Here is a 19,099-nt window from a genome sequence, read left to right as displayed (position 1 = left end):
ATACATACATACATACATACATACATACATACATACATACATACATACATACATAGGAGATAGGCTCTGTTCAAATTAAAAAACGGTTCCCAACAGGGGAATAATTAGAAGACTTATTTCGATTAGAAAAAAACATTCGAAAATTTTTTGCGCCGATTAGTTCATCAAGTAGGAGTGTTTAAACCTTCAGTTCAAACCTCACTAAATTATTAAATATACAGTAGTATCGTAAAATCTCATGTAGTAATTTTGCTCCCAGACTACGCTGCTAGGACTAAAGAAAATATCCTATAATAAATACGGAACAAAAATCGAAATGAACTACAGAAAGTGTCCGAGAATATGCTCAAGAAATGCAAAACATCCTTGAAAGCAAAAGGTTGCCATTTCCATTATTTACAACAATAACGTAAGCTTTCTTATTTCAGTTTATTTTGCCGTAAAATACGATAGCAGTTTGGCGGGAGATGGTCTAACTCTTTTGCATGCGGAAGAAGCTAGACTTTCGGTTGAGCGTTGACGTTTCGTCTCGTCATAGACATATCATACCATATAAAATTAAGCCTAAAATTAGAAGCTTCACACAAAAAGATAATCTGCCTATACGAATTACATCGTTATAAAGAGGGACTAATAAATAGTTGATCCTGGAATTAATTTGACGTTTTTCAATTATCCTGGTGGTGATGACGATCAAGAAGAAGAAAATAATGACAATCATAATATTAGTAATAATACGTAAATATTAATTCTCAACACAGTAATATCACTGTCATAATATTAAGTTCAGAGATTAGGCATTAATTCGAGCTCCGTCTTCGTATTGTGTTCTATGAAACGATGTCAGTTTCAGCCCTAACATACAAGTCGTGGATATTGAAAAAAATTACACAAGATAAATTACAAGTAGAGTGGATAAGATTTCTTCATATAATAATTTTTTATTCATCATTATTATTTTATTAAACTGTTATTAATATTATAATTATTATTTTATTATCATTAATATTATTTCTATTACTACTATTAATATCATTATCCATTTAACGGTTACAGCAAGCAACAAATATAGGAAATGTATTGAGAGGAAGACAATAACAACTTCTACGTATATTGGTATCCTTTGTGCACAATATTCTCCTGCAGTGTCTTATCCTAATTCGTAAGTTCCTTCTGGTTACAAATACATGTTACGATTTCTATGTTTTTGTTGGTCTACTAATTTGTGGTCTTTAACTTATTTGAAGAAACCTATGTAATTTTATTGATTCTGCTGAAGTGTGAAGTATTGACAAGAATCTCACACCACGAACTTCAAGTCCTTAAGTTGCTACGTTAAGGGGTTAGGTACAGCTTACAGAAGTAAAATGTTTGGAAATATTCCTCAATTACTGTATCTTGTACAATAATGAAAATTGATATGTGTAAAACAGTCCTTCTGCTATATGAAAAAAAAATATTTTTACGATTAAAAAAAAATACTTTTTTTTAATTCAAAATGGCGGCAGTTTACTGTGCAGTGATGAAGCAATTCCCACATAACTCAAACTTGTTAACTTTTTCATGTTCTCTCTCATTTATTTTTTTTTCTCAAACTCATGGTTACAATATCATGCTCTTTCAACTACATTCCTTAATAAATAATATTTCTTTTTATTTTGTGTTAGAAGAAAATACTGATATTTGACCGTTTTTTAATTAATTTATTTTTTATCAGACAATCCAGCAAAGGTAGAGAAGTGATCTTGCATCATATTGTATATATGACATGCATAAATAAACAAAAAATATTCATCACAGAATGTTGGATAGATTTTGAGTTATTCACTGCACAGTGAATTGAAATTTGAAAAAAATATATATATAAATAATTTTTTTTTAAATCGTAAAAATATTTTTTTAATATACTTGGCAGGAGAGTGTTTTACACATATTAATTTTTCATTATTGCACAATATACAATAATGGAGGAAAAAAATGTTGAATATTTCCAAAATTTTACTACTGTAAGCTGTACCCCTTAAAGATGTCGATAAATTTACGTCGTGTTTTGTCGAGCAGTGATGATAAAGTTATTAATACGTTTAATAATTATTTCGGATAATTATACAGTATGAACACCCGCCCGAATTGAAAGTAACTGAAAGTTGAAAAATTAAATTCATTCTAGTCCGCCGCGGTGGCTCAAAGTATCCTACGGACTATCCATCTAACCTGCTCGTGGTTCAATTCTCGGAGTAAGTGGTGGAAGAATTTTATCTTCAGTCTATGGGACTGGATGGCTGCCAGTAATTTTGCGACTGTCTTGTGATATTTCTGTGCGAATTCCCCATCCAGGGAGGCCCGCAATGTGTAACGTATATTGTTAATTCACAAAAAAATTACCCTTTCTATCTCTCTCTGCTACACCGGAGTGGTCTGTAACTCGATATTACAAGGGAGGCGAAACAGATAAAAAAGAAAAAGAAATCACTATTAAATATTTCTGTTACCGATTTACACAAACTATGGATTACTAATTGTTAAGCACACGACGTAATTAAGATCATAAAAATATCAATAGTATTCTACTATTTCGTATACAATATTTCGCTATAAAAATTATTTGTGGAAATATATTACACTACAAAAACTGTGATATATCTGTCGTTTATTAAGTATTACATATAATGCACAGAATTGTCACTTTTGAAAATGATGCGAAATTATAGGTCCCTTTAAAGACAATAAATATAATTTAAAAGTACCGTTTTCATTGGCTTGCTAAATTTAACACGTGTAGTCTGGAAAATTAATGCCGTATATTCCACTACTTTCCAGTATATGAACTAAACATCTATTATTTGTATGAAGGTTCTGCAGTAGTCGCAAAATTATATTTCAAATTAACGATTTTCATAGCTTAAATATTTTGAAGCGAAGCGTGACAAAATTTTTGGGTAAACTGGCCAGAAGGCATGGTTCGGAAATAGTGATCTAGGCCGTGCTTTACGTCGTTAAAAGGTAAACGAAACGCAGAAACACTCCTCTTCTTATTTAACTAAATTCTAAATTGATCTTGTCCCTTCTTCGAAAATATTTAGGAAAGCTCAGCTTACCCTGCCTAAACTGAAGCTTGACAAATGTCAAATAATACCTTAATAATTTAGCACATACACATTGTAACGAATGTATATAAAATTGTAGCAATATCTCAGTCTTAAAATATAATCACAAAGTAGCAAAAAAATAAATTCTGAAAAGTATTAATAGTATTTTGGAGGCTTCCTTAGCCATTGTGTCAACTCTTGTTATTCGTACTTACGTTATTTTCTTAGTACGTGTAGATTACAGCCATTTTCCTGGAAAGTGTTCTTTTTTACACGTACAGAACTTACAACTGAAGTCACAAACACATATGAAAACTTGCCTGCACTTAAATGTTTTCACTACGTAATGTTTAGAAGGGAGACCTATGCGCCTCGATGTATGTATATGACCTTCTTCTGGAAACGTACAGTTACATCTGCTCAGGTAGATTCTTGCATCATCGTTCTCAAGCGGAATTCATAGTCCCCTCCTTTGAGGGGAAAGAAGCTTAACGTCCGCACGTCGAATTATATGCTAGAACGATGTATGGAACATCGTTGATTCACTACCCAGTTAAAATTTTGCCCACAGTTGTCTTGCTTGTGTATGTATAAACAGAGTAGAAGTAATATAGCCATGCAGATTTTAACATCTTATTCAGTGGCGGCTCGTGTGTATTGAATTAAGGGGGGCTGCATACAAAAATAAACCAAACAACTTACTTTATTTAAAGATTAGTTCCATGCGCCTTGTCTTGTAGGTTACAAACTTTTGAATCATCATCTTATTAAAATCCGATATGTCGTTTAACATAATCTTTACAATGGAAAACATAGCTAATGCGGTCAGTCTCTCGTCTCTCATCCTATTTCTAAGATAGGATTTTACTCTCTTCAAACACCAAAAGCAACGTTCTGGTTTGGAAATTGTCATTGGTATGATGATAGCTATGCGTAGTAGTTTCACAACTTCTGAAAATGAGACCTGCAAGTTCTCAGATAGAATAAACTGCAAGAGCTTGACTGCGTCACTGATATTTCTGAATTCTTGTTTCTGATACAACACAGTGAGTTCCGTTTTTAGTTTGTCTTTATCGAGCATTGGGAAAAGCTTCACACATACATTTAGGTCATTTTCAGGAAATGAGCTTTTGTAGGATTCAAATTTTTCCTGACAAAGAATAGAAGATAATACCAGATTATCTATGAACTGGAATCGGGTGTTAGCTAGTGTGATAATGAGGTCACACACTTCCTTGGCTGCCGCAACCCTTGTCTGAATCCCTTCGACCTTACGACGCTTTTTAGGGTTTTCATTTTCACAGATCTCGCTGCTCAACTGTGCACTGTTCCGTATTGTCTGTATGGCATTAACAAAGCTTGATATGCAGAGTCGGCCTCGGTAGCGTAATCGGTTGTGGGTTCGATCCCGGCCCAGGTCGATGGCATTTAAGTGTGTTTAAATGAGACAGGCTCATATCAGTAGATTTACTGACATTTAAAAGAATCCTGCGGGACAAAATTCCGCCACACCGGCGACGCTGATATAACCTCTGCAGTTGCGAGTGTCGTTAAATAAACCATAATTTAATTTTTTCTATGCACATTTGAACCTTAGAAATATCTAACTGGTGATGTTGTAGTTGGTTGTATAATATATCTACATGATACATCAATAAATGAAAAAAAACAGCCAGAAATTGAATTCTGGATCTTCAAGAGTACGCACCAGGGCGCTTGCCTCATTTATTGTGATGTTGTTAGATGTTTCAGATTCCATTATGGTTTGAAAACATTTTAGCAATGGCTCCTTCTCATGAACGACATTTACTGTTTTATTTAAAACTACATCTTGTTGCCCCAGCTGATGGAATTGTCTTTCAAACACATTAATTTAATATAGACTGTGTGGAGCTCGAGAGAAGAAAGCAGGGATACTGGATACATTAGCAAAAAATATGCGAGCTTTGTAGGCTATTTTCTTTAGCGGCTCTTTCCATTATGAGATTCAACCGATGGTCACTTAATTTCACATTTCTCCTGAATTGTTAAGGTACTGAACTGAATACACTGTAAATATTGTACAGAATTAAACATTGTCGCACTTGTTATACTCACAAAGTTAAAGAAAATGTATTTAAACTGCGCGCTTCTTACAAACTGCTGCAAATTTTGCAGCGCCTGGAAACTCTGGATTCACGGCAAGGGGCTAGCAGGTGGAGGGGTAAAACTAACACGCAAAGCTTCCGAGACGAGACTGGCAGCTCCAGGAGAGGAAGTGGCTTCACCCTATAGTCCTTGTCTCTGGCAGCACCAAGGGAGGAAATGACTTCACTAGCGATTACGTGCATGTCAATGAGAGTGAAATTTTATAAAAATTAGAGCCGCTAAATAGAGACTGTATAATAAATGTATTTCACAACATAAAACGAGACAAGAACCACAAATATCTGGGGGTGCTGCAGCTCCGCAGCCCCCCTTCGAAGACCGCCCCTGATCTTATTCCTTGGATGGAGTCCAACAAAAATTTCTTATACAATATTAGTCCAGAATGAATACTTTTATCAAAAAAAAAATAATAATTTTCTCTCTAAAAGGTATAGTCATTTGGGGTAACTTTGTACCAGTTTCCAATTTTACTAGAAGATTTAATTTCGCATTTCCTAAGTGTCCGGGGTTCGATCCCAGGTGGTGACAGGATTTTTTCTCGTTGCCAAACTTTCAGAACGGCCCCGAGGTTCACTCAGCCTCCTATAAAATTGAGTACCGGGTCTTTCCCGGGGGTAAAAGGCGGTCAGAGCGTGGTGCCGACCACACCACCTCATTCTAGTGCCGAGGTCATGGAAAGCATGGGGCTCTACCTCCATGCCCCCCAAGTGCCTTCATGGCATGTTACGGGGATACCTTTACCTTTTTTTTTCCTAAGTGTAATATCACAGTCTACTATATACAGTCACGAAGCTTGAGTTTTGAGGGTGCTAGAAACAATAGACTGTGACGGTACTATTTTGCATTGCCTGTAATGAGGAGATATTAGCAATCCTAGTGGTGAGCAACTATCTAATGTTTGCATATTTACTACGTATTGAACTTCGCGACTGTATACACTAGACTGTGGTGATATCTTTGGACTGAGGCCATCTTCATAAACTACGATCTCTATGCTTTGCTTTCTATCTATTATGTCCGGTCCCTGAAGAATATTTAAGTCTCCAAATGATTAAATTTAATATTGCATTCTGTTTGTAGCAGCTAGTTTATGAACGATTTTCAACTTTATATTATAAGTACATAATTTTATCTTACAGTTACAATTATTGTAAATGACAATGCTTATCGTTTCTTCTTTAAAGTACAATAATAACCTCGTAAGATGCATAATCCTTTGTCTTGTAAAATATAAAATTAATCCGACAGTGCTGTTTTGGTTCGGTTTCAGGGTTACTTTCCACCGTTACAAAGTTTGTATGATGATATTGATCCTATTATAAGCATTTAAATTCGCTTAAGAATAAACAATTAATTCGTTTATAAAATACCATGAGACAATTATTACATAAAATTAATATAAAATACAGAGTAAGTCAGGAAGAAACGAACAGTTGTCAAAAGAAAAAGTGGTCGTTCTCCAGAAACAAAGTTCCCTTCGGGTATCTTCGCTACATTTCGGAGACAGGCGATGTTACATATTGTTGGACCACGTTGCCTGATATCTACAGTTATAATTAAAATATTCCGTCTGTTACTTGATGGTGTAATGGTAGCATTCCGGCCTGTTATTCGTGAGGTCCTGTGTTCGAATACACTCTTGTGCATTTTATGTTGTTTTTTGTTTTGTTTTTGAGAGAGAGAGAGAGAGAGACAAAATATACATAATTGCTCCTTTCTCTTTTATGATTATTTTAGTAATTAACATCAGCTTTATAAATGTATCGTGCCATGACTTTATCATTACTTATTATGACATTATGGCTGCAAATGGAAAGAAAAAATATTATATTCTCAACAAGAATATCTTTCGTGGCATAAACAGAACAAACTTACTGGCGACTGCCTTACAACATTCAAACAATTTTAAGCGTTCAAAAAACAAAACAGATAGCCACGATTCAATATTTAGTCTATCTTACCCACATCTCGATCACATCTTGCAGTCGAGTGGGCATGGAATCGACTACAGTCTTTTCAAATAGCGACTGTTCTCAGCCACGATATTCAAAGCATCCTGGGCATGCATAAGTGTTCTGCCCATGGGTAGGTTTTTCACTGCAAACCCAGCATTCTCCAATCTTTCCTTTTTTCTGCCTTCCTCTTAGTCTCCGCACATGATCCACATATCTTAATGTCGTCTATTATTTGATATCTTCTTCTGCCCCGAACTTTTCTCCCGTTCACCATTCCTTCCAGTGCATCTTCCAGTAGGCAGTTTCTTCTCAACCAGTGACCCAACCAATTCCTTTTTCTCCTTCGAATCAATTTCAGCATCATTCTTTCTTCATCAACTTTTTCCAAGACAACTTCATTTCTTATTCTGGCTGTCCACTTCACACACTCCATTCTTCTCTACATCCACATTTCAAATGCTTCTATTCATTCCTCTTCATTTCGTCGTAATGTCCATGTTTCTTCCCTATACAGTGCCACACAAAACACAAAGCACTTCATTAGACTCTTCCTTAGTTCTTTTTCCAGAGGTCCGCAGAAGATGCTCCTTTTTCTATTAAAAGCTTCCTTTGCTCATGTTTGCATTTTTTCTTGGAAAGAATAAATGCGGTAACATCCCGTTGCTTTCCGCACACCACTGTCTCTTTCGCATCTTAATAGATCCCAGAGGGCCCAAGCGTGGAGGTGAAGAGAGTAGATTTGACTTAAATGAGTCCTACGGAATTCACCGAAATTCACCGCAAGGGTTAAATATCAGTTCTATCAGGATTTTTGATTCGATCAGATACCGGGAAATCCCAATAAGCTTTTGTCTCCCGCATCTTGAACGAATTTCTGCAAATCATCAGAAAATCTTAGAGGGGGATTGGGCCAATTTTTCCGCAAATGTTTCTAAACTTGTGCCCTCGTAGTTCAGTCGGAAAAACGTCCGAATTTAGATGTCAACGTCTCAGGTTCAATTCCCCGTCACTCCTTTTCATTTTATTGTGTTTCAATATAGTATAATGTAACAATATAAAAATAAAAAACGGAGAAAATGCACTTAGTGTCCCGCAAGAAATTTTTCAGTCCAATGATGGGACACTGCGCATGCGCAAGGCACAAACAAGTAAAGGAGCTACCACAACATAGATAAAGCTATACTTGGGAAGGTCTATGTTGGCAGAGCTACCTGATGTCTTGGGAAGGGTCAGGGAGGGTGAGTTGAACTAATCCTATGACACAGACACTTGTATAACAGCACTTCCTCTTTCTTTCCTCCCTCTCCCTCACCAGCACATCTGGAAAGGTTGTCAGTGGTGGATGTTATTACAACTATGTGTTAGCGACATTTTTCAGTGTAGTTTGAGAAGGTGCCCATAATCATTTTATAATTAAAATGTTAGAAGTGTTGTACTTTATATTAGGTCTATTGTCCTAGTGTTTGTGATTCTTGGTCTATGAACAAGAGGAAAGAAACTGCAGTCTGACGCCAGGGAAATAGTGTGCAATGTACGTAAGTTTTTCGTAGAGGAGTATGATGCCTTGAAAGCCGGAAATCCTACAATAAGCGTAGCGAACTGCTGCTGCGTGTGGAGTATCTGAACGCACTGTTTACCGTATCCTAAATGAAAAGAGAGAAGCAGATGAATCAGGATGAAAAGTGTCAACTCCGGGCAAAAAGCGGTCGCAAAGAACTCCCACGAAAACCAATACAGACTCGTTCACTGCGGCCGCCATCAAGAGGCAGATTTACTCCTTGTATAAAGCTGATTTCATTCCGAGTGTGGAAGATATTCGTGATGCTCTCGATAAGTCTGGGTTATTTTCTGGCAGCAAATGGTCGGTATGGGAATTACAAAAAAACTTAATTTCCGTTACGCTAAGAATAACTTCGGACGGAAGCTTCTGCTAGAGAAACCCGACATAATTGCTAAGCGATTCCATTTCTTAAGGAGGATGCGCGACTTAAGAATAACGGCCGCCGTATAGTTTACCTGGACGAAACATGGATAAACATTAATTACACGAAGAGCAAAATTTGGGTTTGTGACGATAGTGAAATTCCTCTGAACGTGTCCTTAGGAAAAAGGGGACTATTTATTATTGTGCATGCTGGATCTTCCTCTGAATTTATACCAGGAGCCTATCACAGTTTTAAGTCAAAATCTACCAACGATCCCTATAAGGAAATGAACGCCGTTAATTCCAAACATTGGTTCGAAAACAAACTCCTTCCGAACATTCCACAAAACAGCATCATAGTAATGGACAACGCCTCTTACCATTCTGTACAGTTAAATAAAACTCCCACTTCTGCATCTTCTAAATCAGACATGCAGTCTTGGTTACGTCAGAACAACATAGAGTACGACCCAAAGGTGACAAAAATCGTACTGTACGACATAATAAAATTAAATGGTAAGGTACGAACTGGATACCTTAGCTCAAAGTGAACCACACCGACATACCGTAGTACGACTGCCACCATACCACTGCAATTTTAATGTCATTGAGTTCATCTGGGCTCAAGTGAAAAATGATGTCGCTAAACACAATGTATCTTTCAAATCCAGTGAAGTTATAAAATTAGTTAAGAAGCGTTGTCCAAGATCACGCCAGAGAATTGGAAAAATGCGTGTGAACATGTTAAAAGGGAAGAGGATTTTTATTGGGAAAGGGATGGAATGATTGACAAGGAGGTGGATCATTTCGTAATAAGTTTGGACTCTGATAGTGACAACATGTAAGTAGAAGAATCCGCCACTGCATATACAAATAATTTCATGGAGGGTTTCTGTCTCTTGCCACCATCCCCCCCCCCGCAGAAGACCGGTCAGCCACGGAGTGAGTGAGAGGTAAGAACTATATCTTTCTCTGTCTAAATTTCTCTGCCAACTAAAGAATTCTATACTATAGTGGTCTAATAGTAACATGTACTTAAACCGTTTTAGCAGGTACATTTCACAATAGCTGAGACTCAACATAACAAATGGCGGCAGTTATATTGCATCGTTTAGGGCCGTTTTCTCCAAAGTTAGTTACACTTGGGATAAATTAAACCCGTTCAACTTTACTATTCAGTTTAAACATGCTTCCATTTTCTCCATAAATATCTGGCAGCCCACCCGTTTAAACTAATGTTAGCACTAGATGCTCATGGCTTCTCATGTGTTGGCTACACTGAACAATAACTTGATAACTGATGGCGCGTCAACATGTCAGCCACAGATCACGATGCCAGCTGTTTACAGAGAATTAATCCTATAATCAAATCAACGCAAATAAAGAAGGAATGCATCTACTAGTTTCACAAATAAATAAATAAATCATTTATATCCATGTGAAGTGTTGTCTAACATTTAATCAGTAGTTTTCTTGAATTTATTGGAAAGCATTCTCGATTCCACTTTTCTCTGATAAGCAAGATCGTACAATAACTTGTGTCTTGTGTTAATGTGCATTATCTGATGGCATATGTGGATCCATTTTAATATAAAAATTAATTTCCGTTAGTTTATCCCTTTCCCTCCGAAAGATAATCTTAATTAATTTCAAGGAGACAACTTCCAGCATTTTAATGTGTTCGATAACCCACTAAATTAGGCCTACCTGATGTACCCAGGATCTTGATAATTCTAAGGTAAATTGCTTTTATTTTTAACATTGTAGTATGTGATCTAATCTATTTATGTAATATTCACAGGCCCTAGTTTATAATTGGCTAGAATGGGCAAATACCCAGAGCAAGGGAGCAAGAGAAAGTATTTTAAGGTAGGATGTTGAAATAATTGTTAAATACATGCTCAATAAAAATGAATATTTATAAATAATGTAATAAAAACAGCCTTTTGTTTGGTGAATTGGCACAATTATTGTTTCACATTTTTGTTTGGTAATAGAATGGATGAAGTTAAAGAAAGAGGTTAGGGTGCCAACATTTGCTCTGTCCAGTTTTCCAGTAACCTAAACCCAGGGCCTAAATATTCATAATAGGTGTCATCCTCCTGTATTATTTTTATTTCAGTAAACGGTTGGTTGCACTGTACGATTGGTTCATCGTCCATTATGAATTTTGATCAGATTTTCATAAGCTGATTAATGTACACTGTAAGGTTCTGTGTTCAGAAATGGAGAATTCAGGGAGAAAAAGTAAGAATTTTAGTCCAGGAGAAATTGATTTACTGCTCTCTTTAGTTAGTACAAAGAAAGATATATTAGAGTGTAAGAAAACTGATAGTATATCTTTAAAAGACAGAAAAAGCTTGGCAAGAGCTAGCAGAAAGTTTCAACGAAATTAGTGGAACTGTAGTACGGTAAGAGATTGGAAGATATTAAAGGGGAAGTATGAAAACCTCAAAAACACCTGTAAAAGGAGATTTTCCGAAGATAAAAAATACACATAGGTGCAGGTGGAGACCCAAATCAACCGAACTTAATAATAACTTATATTAAAATAAAAGAGATCATTGACACAATACAACTTGAGGGGCTACCATCTGTATGTGACTCAGATTGTACTGGCCAGTCATCACTACTCGCATCTGTGGAGCACCAATCTGCAAACATTGGAAAAGCACAATTTCCTCCTCAAATCCAATCAATTCAAAATTTCAATGTAATTCCCTTTTCATCTGTGAATCTATACAAGAATGTAGCTTCTGAATCCCAAGCATTTGTCGCACGTGACGATTCAAATCCCACTGATCAGGTAACTGAAGATATACCACTATAATAGTATCTCAGGATAATATACAAATTAATGAAGTAGAAGCCATTCCATGTAGCAGTCAATTCAGTATTAGGGACCTAAGGAAACCTACTTCCACTCCACTCCTAGTAAAGAGGAAAAGACCATCACAAGACAGTTCATTGGCAGGAAAGAAACTTATGGCATTATGGCAAGAAAAACAAGTTCTGCAGTTACAAAAACAAGTAATAGAGGATCAAATTCAATTCCAAAGGATGGAGCATGAATTTAAAGTACCGGTAACATATATAAAAGAAGAACATAGAGTGAAGATGAAACTCACAGAACTTCAAATAAACAAATAAGGAGTTTGATCTTGGGATGAAAATAAGAATTCTTGAACTTGATGTTAGGAATAGGGAATTGGACCTTAAAACAAACAGCTAACTGAAATCACAAGATTTTGATGTAGTTATGGTGTTTATTTTGTTCAAGTCTATATGTTCTTTTTTATTTAAATTAAAAAATTTAATCTAACGTATTAAATCACTTTAGGTACCGGTAACATATATTTAAAGACAGTATTGATAACTTCAGTTTTGTAGTAGTTTTTAGTGGTCCTAATATGTTATGATGTCATTTTGATATTTTCATAAAGTCATTCGGTTTCTCCTTGCTTTAATTCACAGTGAATTGTATGTATGTATTTATTTACACTGCAAGTGGGCAAGCACCCGGTGGCAGTGGTATACACAATATAAACAATACACAAAAAAATGATAAGCAATACACAATAAATTTACAATACACAATACAATAAGAATACACAATATAATTTAACACAATAATAATAAAACATAAATAAAATACGTAATTTTACATTACAACCTACATAATTATGTATAGGCCCTACATACGTTTCAATAGTCTTTCACTTTATTCTCATCTCACTCACTGTAGTGGCACTATGACGCATTTCACTGACACACTATAACACATTTCACTGACACTATAGAACACATTTCATTGACGCTATAAATTATCACTGATCGGAACTATTCACTGCACTGTAAAACCATAACTCCACTGACTCACCTCGCTTCACTGATACAACAGTTCAAATAAGTTAAATAATTACACCCTTATGCATACTGTACTTATAAACAGAACTACATTTAAACTAAACATTTCTAGTCTAAGGCCCTCTTATACGCTGTTTTTAAATAATTTACAATTCAAACCAAGGAAGTAACTCGTCAGCCTAAATAAATACATGTCACCTTAAAAATTAAATGTTAAATGTCACCTTAATTTTAATTTGCACTTGATACACAACTCTTTAAATTATTCTTGAAACTCCTTAAGGAAGGACAGCCCTCAAAGACCGCTGCAGGTTGGTCATTCCAATCATTTATAGTTCTATTTAAAAATGAGAATTTACCTACATCCGTTTTCTGTTTCCTACATTTGATTTTAAAATCATGATCGTTCCTACCATAGTACGTTGGCTTTTCTAACCAAGCCGTTATGTCTACGCATGCTTTCTGACCTAGATGTGCTCCATACAATGATGTTATTCTAGTTTTCCTACGTCTGTTTTCCAAAGTTTCCCATTTAAGTTATTTTATCGTATCGTTTCCATCTTCTCTTTTACCTTTAACAGATTTAGCTACCCTATACTGGAATCTTTCTAAGGAATTTATCTGATATATTCCTTAGAAAGAATCCATCATTCACTGTATTAATAATACCATAATCAACATATCACATCAGGTTATCATGCTACTTAAAACAGAAGATATTTAAATTTATGTAGCTTCTTAAGTAATTGAATAACAAGTTAATCAGTAGGTAGTTTAACTTAATTCCAATTGAAAAACGAAATTTTTTGCATGTTAACACCTATCACATAATTTATATATGGCTTATTTATAATATAGTAATAATACATAACAAAAAAAACAGTAGGCCTAGGCCTAATTATAACATGACATCAAAATGTTCATAAATCAATTGTTAGTTTCATTTCTAATTATTTCAATAGACATGAACATAATACTGTATGAAATATACAGTATATTCCCTCCAGCTAATTTCTTATATGTTAGAAAATAAACACGCTGCATATTTCAAGTAATTAGTTACGTTCTGTCATTGAAATCCGACATTGATTTAATTTTGATACAAATGCAGATATATATCAACTTGTAACATCACTGCGTAATTAAAATAAAGTGGAATTTTTACATAAATTGTGACTACACTATAATGTGTTAAAATGTTTGTGTATCAGTAGTAATATTTTATACAACACAGTTACAGTAAAGTCAGGTAATCATTAGATTCTATATTATGGAGGTTGTGTTGCATCTAAAGCTACACCACACAAGATAATAAGTCAGGTTTAAAAAAATAACAATTTTAGGCTTAATAATTATGGTGTAAGTTACTGGTACTGCTTAATTTTCAGTCAAGTAAAGTTATAATATATACTTTTGAAAATATCCAAGTTTAACATGAATAATAAACAATGTTACATGTACTACAGTGAATGAAACTTACTTTATGTTAATTTCATCCGTTTGTTTCACTGATTCACAAACAAATTTTAGTCATGAACGTACTGATGGATAAGGTGTTGGTAATGCTTAATTTCCAGTGAAGTAAAGTTATAATATACTTTTGAAAATATGCAAGTTTAACATGAATAATAAACAATGTTACATGTACTGCAGTGAATGAAACTTATTTTATGTTAATTTAATCTCTTCCTTCACTTGTTCACCAACAAATCATGGAAGTAATGATGGATAAGGTGGTTTCGCCTGACATTATTTTCTGCTACATTTGGGTTGTTGTTAGCTGCTTGAGGGAAGTTATGCACAGCGTTAATGGCATCCAACTGGTCAACAGTAACAGGAGGTATATTTTCATTCTCATTGCAACCTATATTGTGTAAAATAGCTGTTGCCGCAATTACACTTTGAATTCTGTCCAATTTTAGTCTGATTCCAGTAGCTAAAACAGGAAATCTTCTTTTCTATACCCCATAGCTCTCTCTACAGGACTTCTAGTCCTTATGATGGCCTCCTGAAAAAGTTGTTCCCCTGGCGTGTGTGTAATTGTCAGTGGTGTAATGAGATAATTTTGTACAGCATATCCACTATCTCCAACAAGAATGGCTGCACCAAATTCTCCATCTTCAAATCGCCTCTTAATTCTTGAAGAATTAAAAATATGTGAGTCATGAGATGAGCCTGGCCACCTAGCCACAATGTCTCGAATCAACAAGAAATAATCAGACACACTTTGCACATTAATTGAAAAAAATTCCTTACGATTTCTGAAGATTTCTGCATCTCCTCCACCTGGTGATTGTACTTTCACATGTGTTCAGTCAATTGCACTTATATAGTTAGGAAAACCCGAAATCGTATAAAATCCGTGCTTAACCCTTTCCGTTCCTTTAGGTGTTGTTGGCATGTTGATATAACGCTGTGACAAATGTCCTATAGCTGTAGAAACTTTTGCAAGGACTGAGAGAACAGAGACTGGAATTAGAGTACAGAGAGTGGATTGAGAGGACAGAGAATGATCTGAGAGTACAGAGAGTGAACTGAGAGAAGATAGTGGACTGAGAGGAATGACAGTGGACTGAGAGGACAGAGAGGAGCCCTGGGAGGATAGATAGAGCACTGTGGGATAGGGAGTAAGCTAAGGGAACAGAGACTGAACTGAGTGACAAGAAGGTGGAGAGCGAGGATGGTGAGTAGACTGAGAGACCAGAGAGTGGACTGAGAGGACAGAGAAGACGGAGGGGACAGAGATTAGACTGAGAGGAAAGGAAGTGGACTGAGAGGACAGAAAGTGGACAGAGATTACAGAGAGTGAATTGAGAGTACAGAGAGTAGACTGAAGGACAGAGAATGGAATGAAGGGACAGAGTGGACGGAGACGACAGGGAGAGGACTCAGACAACAGTGTGTAGCCTGAGAGGATAGGGAATGAAGAAGAGGAATGGGAAAGAGCTAAAAAACAGAGAGTGAACTGAGAGAAAAGAGAGTGGACACAGAGAATATTGAGTAAATTGAGAGAACAGAGAGTGGACTGAGAGGACAGAGAAGGGGCAGAGATTACAGAGAGTGAATTGAGAGTACATTGTGTGGATTGAAAGGACGGAAAGTAATACAAAGAAAACTGAGAGGATGGAGTGGGCTGAGGAGAAAAAGAGTGAACTGAGAAGACGCAGATTGGACCGAGAGGAGAGAGAGAGAGAGAGAGAGAGAGAGGACTGAGGTAGTGGAAAAGGGAAAGGAAACAGAGTGGACCGATATCAAAGAGAGAGTACCGATACTGAAATTACAGTGAGTGAGCACAGAGAGGACTCAGAGGAAAGAATTCTGACTCGCAGTTTCCCCAGTTCACTCTCAGTCTTCTCTCTATCCTCTCAGTCCACTCTCTGTCCTCTCAGTTCACTCACTGTACAATCAATCCACTCTCAGTTTTTCACCCCACTCTGTTCTCTCGGTCCACTCTCTGTCACCTCAGTCTACTCTCTGTCCCTTCCCTGTTCTCTCAGATCACTCTCTGTTCACTCTATGTCCTATCAGTCCACTCTTTGTCTTCTCAGTCCACTCTCTGTCTTCATTCTGTCCTCTGAATCCACACTCTGTGCTCTCAGTACACTCTCTGTTCTCTCAGTCAACTCTATCCTCTTTGTCCACTCTCTCTTCTCTCAGTTCACTTTCTGTTCCCTCTCTTTTCTTTTAGTTCCCTCGCTACCCCCACAGTGCTCCATCTATCCTCTCAATCTACTCTCTTTCCTCTCAGACCACTTTCTGTTCTCTCAGTCCACTGCCTGTCCTTTCATTCCACTCTCTGTAGGCCTACTCACAGTCCACTTTCTGTACTCTCAGTCCACTCTCTGTATTTTAGTCCACTCTCTGTACACTCAGTTCACTCTGTCATTTTTGTGCCTTCTCTGCTCTCTGCCTTCCCTCTGTCCACTCTGTCTCGTCTCAAAGTTCAGTTCATGAAGGAAAGAAAAGAGTGAGAATAAAACAATGACTGAGAAGACAGTGACGACTGAAATTTAGCGGAAGGGGTTCAATATGTAAGGTTTTTTTTAGATTGAGATTTTCCAGCAAATCCTTCATACCCACATTAATGAATTTTAATGTTGAGGGGCTCGAACTAAGGAGATAACACGCTCACTTGGTTCAAACTACAGTCCGATATTAAACGGAGGGGGTTCATTATGTATACAAGTTTGGATTTTTCCTGCAATTCTTTATTCCTACAATAAGCAATTATAATTTTCAGGACTCGAACTCAGGAAGTAATTCCGTCATTGGGTTAAAACTACAGACTGTAATGTGGCGGAAGATTTGCATTGTGTATTCAAGTTTTTTAGTTTTTCCTGGAATGTTTCATTCCTTTAAAAAATTATAAGTTTTCGGGGCTCAAACCCAGGAAATAATGCCGTCACTGGGTCCAAACTACAGACTGTAATTTGGCGGAGGTCGAGCAGTGTGTATGCAAGTTTTTAGATTTTTCGTGGAAATTTTTATGCCTCTAATAAACAATTATAGCCTACACTTTCGGTATTCGAACTCAGGAAATATGGCCGTCACTTTGTCCAAACAAGAGACTGTAATTTGGCGGAAGATGTGCATTGTCTATACAAGTTTTTAGACTTTTCCTGCAATTTTTTATGTCTCTAATAAAGAATTATACATTTTCGGAGCTCAAACCCAGGATATAATGCCGTCACTGTCCAAACTACAGATTGTAATTTCGCGGAAGTGGAGCATTGCGTGTACATGTTTCTGGACTTTTCCTGTAATTTTTAATACCTATAATGATGAATTATATATTTTCGGCGCTCGAATTCGGCCATAATTGGTTCCTATGTTGGCGGTTCCATAGATGAACCGTTCCTGCCTACTACAAACATAATCTTTGTAATAAGACAGCAGTATTTTACACTCTTTGCGCGTCTTGTACTCTCTGCTCGACCTGCATTAGGTTATTATCGAGAGGAAGATTGGCATAAGTAACACTTTTCATTACAGTGGAGGCAGATGAGTTAAGGTTGGTAGCGCAAAAAGCGCTAGAAATATGTTGGCACTCCTTCAGATGTTACAGCATAGCGGGACAAATACTGCAGTTGAGCCTAAAAACTAGTATTATGCAACTGTATTGTTCCAAACCTAATATTAAATTTATGTTATTTATGTCGTTAAAGAAGGATAACAGAATATAAATGATAACTTGAATATTATTTATATTGTTAAAGAACGATAACAGAATAAAAATGATAACGTGAATGTTATTTATATTGCTAAGGAACGATAAGAGAATACAAATGATAACTTGAATATTATTTATATCACAAAGAAAGATAACAGAATATAAATAACGTGAATATTATTTATATTGTTAAAGAACGATAACAGAATACAAATGATAATTTGAATATTATTTATATCGCTAAAGAACGATAACAGAATATAAATGATAACTTGAATATTATTTATTTCGCTAAAGAACGATAACAGAATATAAATTATAATTTGAATATCATTTATGTAGCTAAAGAACGATAACAGAATACAAATGATGACTTGAATATTATTTATATCAATTAATATTTGAGGAGAAAAATTCGCTCCGGCGCCGGGGATCGAACCCCTGTCTTTGGTTCTACGTACCAAGCGCTCTGACCACTGAGCTACTCCGAATTCAATCCACATCACCGGATCGAACCTTCCTCCTTCAATGTTTCCCTTTGTGACCTGACTCCAAATTAGGCATATATGTTGACGTATATATCCAATGTCAACTGTCATTATACTAGGAGCGCACTCAGCTGAGTGACTTGTTTGGCCGGGATTCCGCAGTTATGTGCACAGTAATCTGTACAAATATATGCACTGCAGCTATGAGAATATTATAGATTTTTTATATCGCTAAAGAACAATAACATAATATTAAAATATATAACTTGAATATTATTTATATCGCTAAAAGAGCGATAACAAAATATAAATAACTTGAATACTATTTATATCGATAAAGAACGATAACAGAATATAAACTGTAACGAAAATTTTATTTATAACGTTAGAGAACGATAACAGAATATACATTATTATTTGAATATTGTTTATAACGCTAAAGAACGATTAAGAAATTA

General features: G+C 35.9%; 1 protein-coding gene across 4 annotated transcripts in view; it reads right to left on the bottom strand.

The window, feature by feature from the left end:
• LOC138707947 (uncharacterized) overlaps window positions 1–3,573 on the bottom strand; it is a 531,488-nt gene extending 527,915 nt beyond the window's left edge. Inside the window, exon 1 of one of the 4 annotated variants that reach the window (XM_069838011.1) lies at window positions 3,305–3,573. The gene's annotated coding sequence lies outside the window, so the exon portion shown is untranslated. The remainder of the gene's footprint in view (window positions 1–3,304) is intronic. The other 3 variants (XM_069838012.1, XM_069838013.1, XM_069838014.1) reach the window with 3 other exon arrangements.
• Window positions 3,574–19,099: the final 15,526 nt, after the last annotated feature.

This window comes from Periplaneta americana, chromosome 10 (assembly GCF_040183065.1).
Source record: "Periplaneta americana isolate PAMFEO1 chromosome 10, P.americana_PAMFEO1_priV1, whole genome shotgun sequence".
Classification (NCBI taxonomy): Eukaryota; Metazoa; Arthropoda; class Insecta; order Blattodea; family Blattidae; genus Periplaneta; species Periplaneta americana.
Note: the sequence above shows the minus strand (reverse complement) of the source record. Positions and strands in the feature narration are given on the sequence as shown.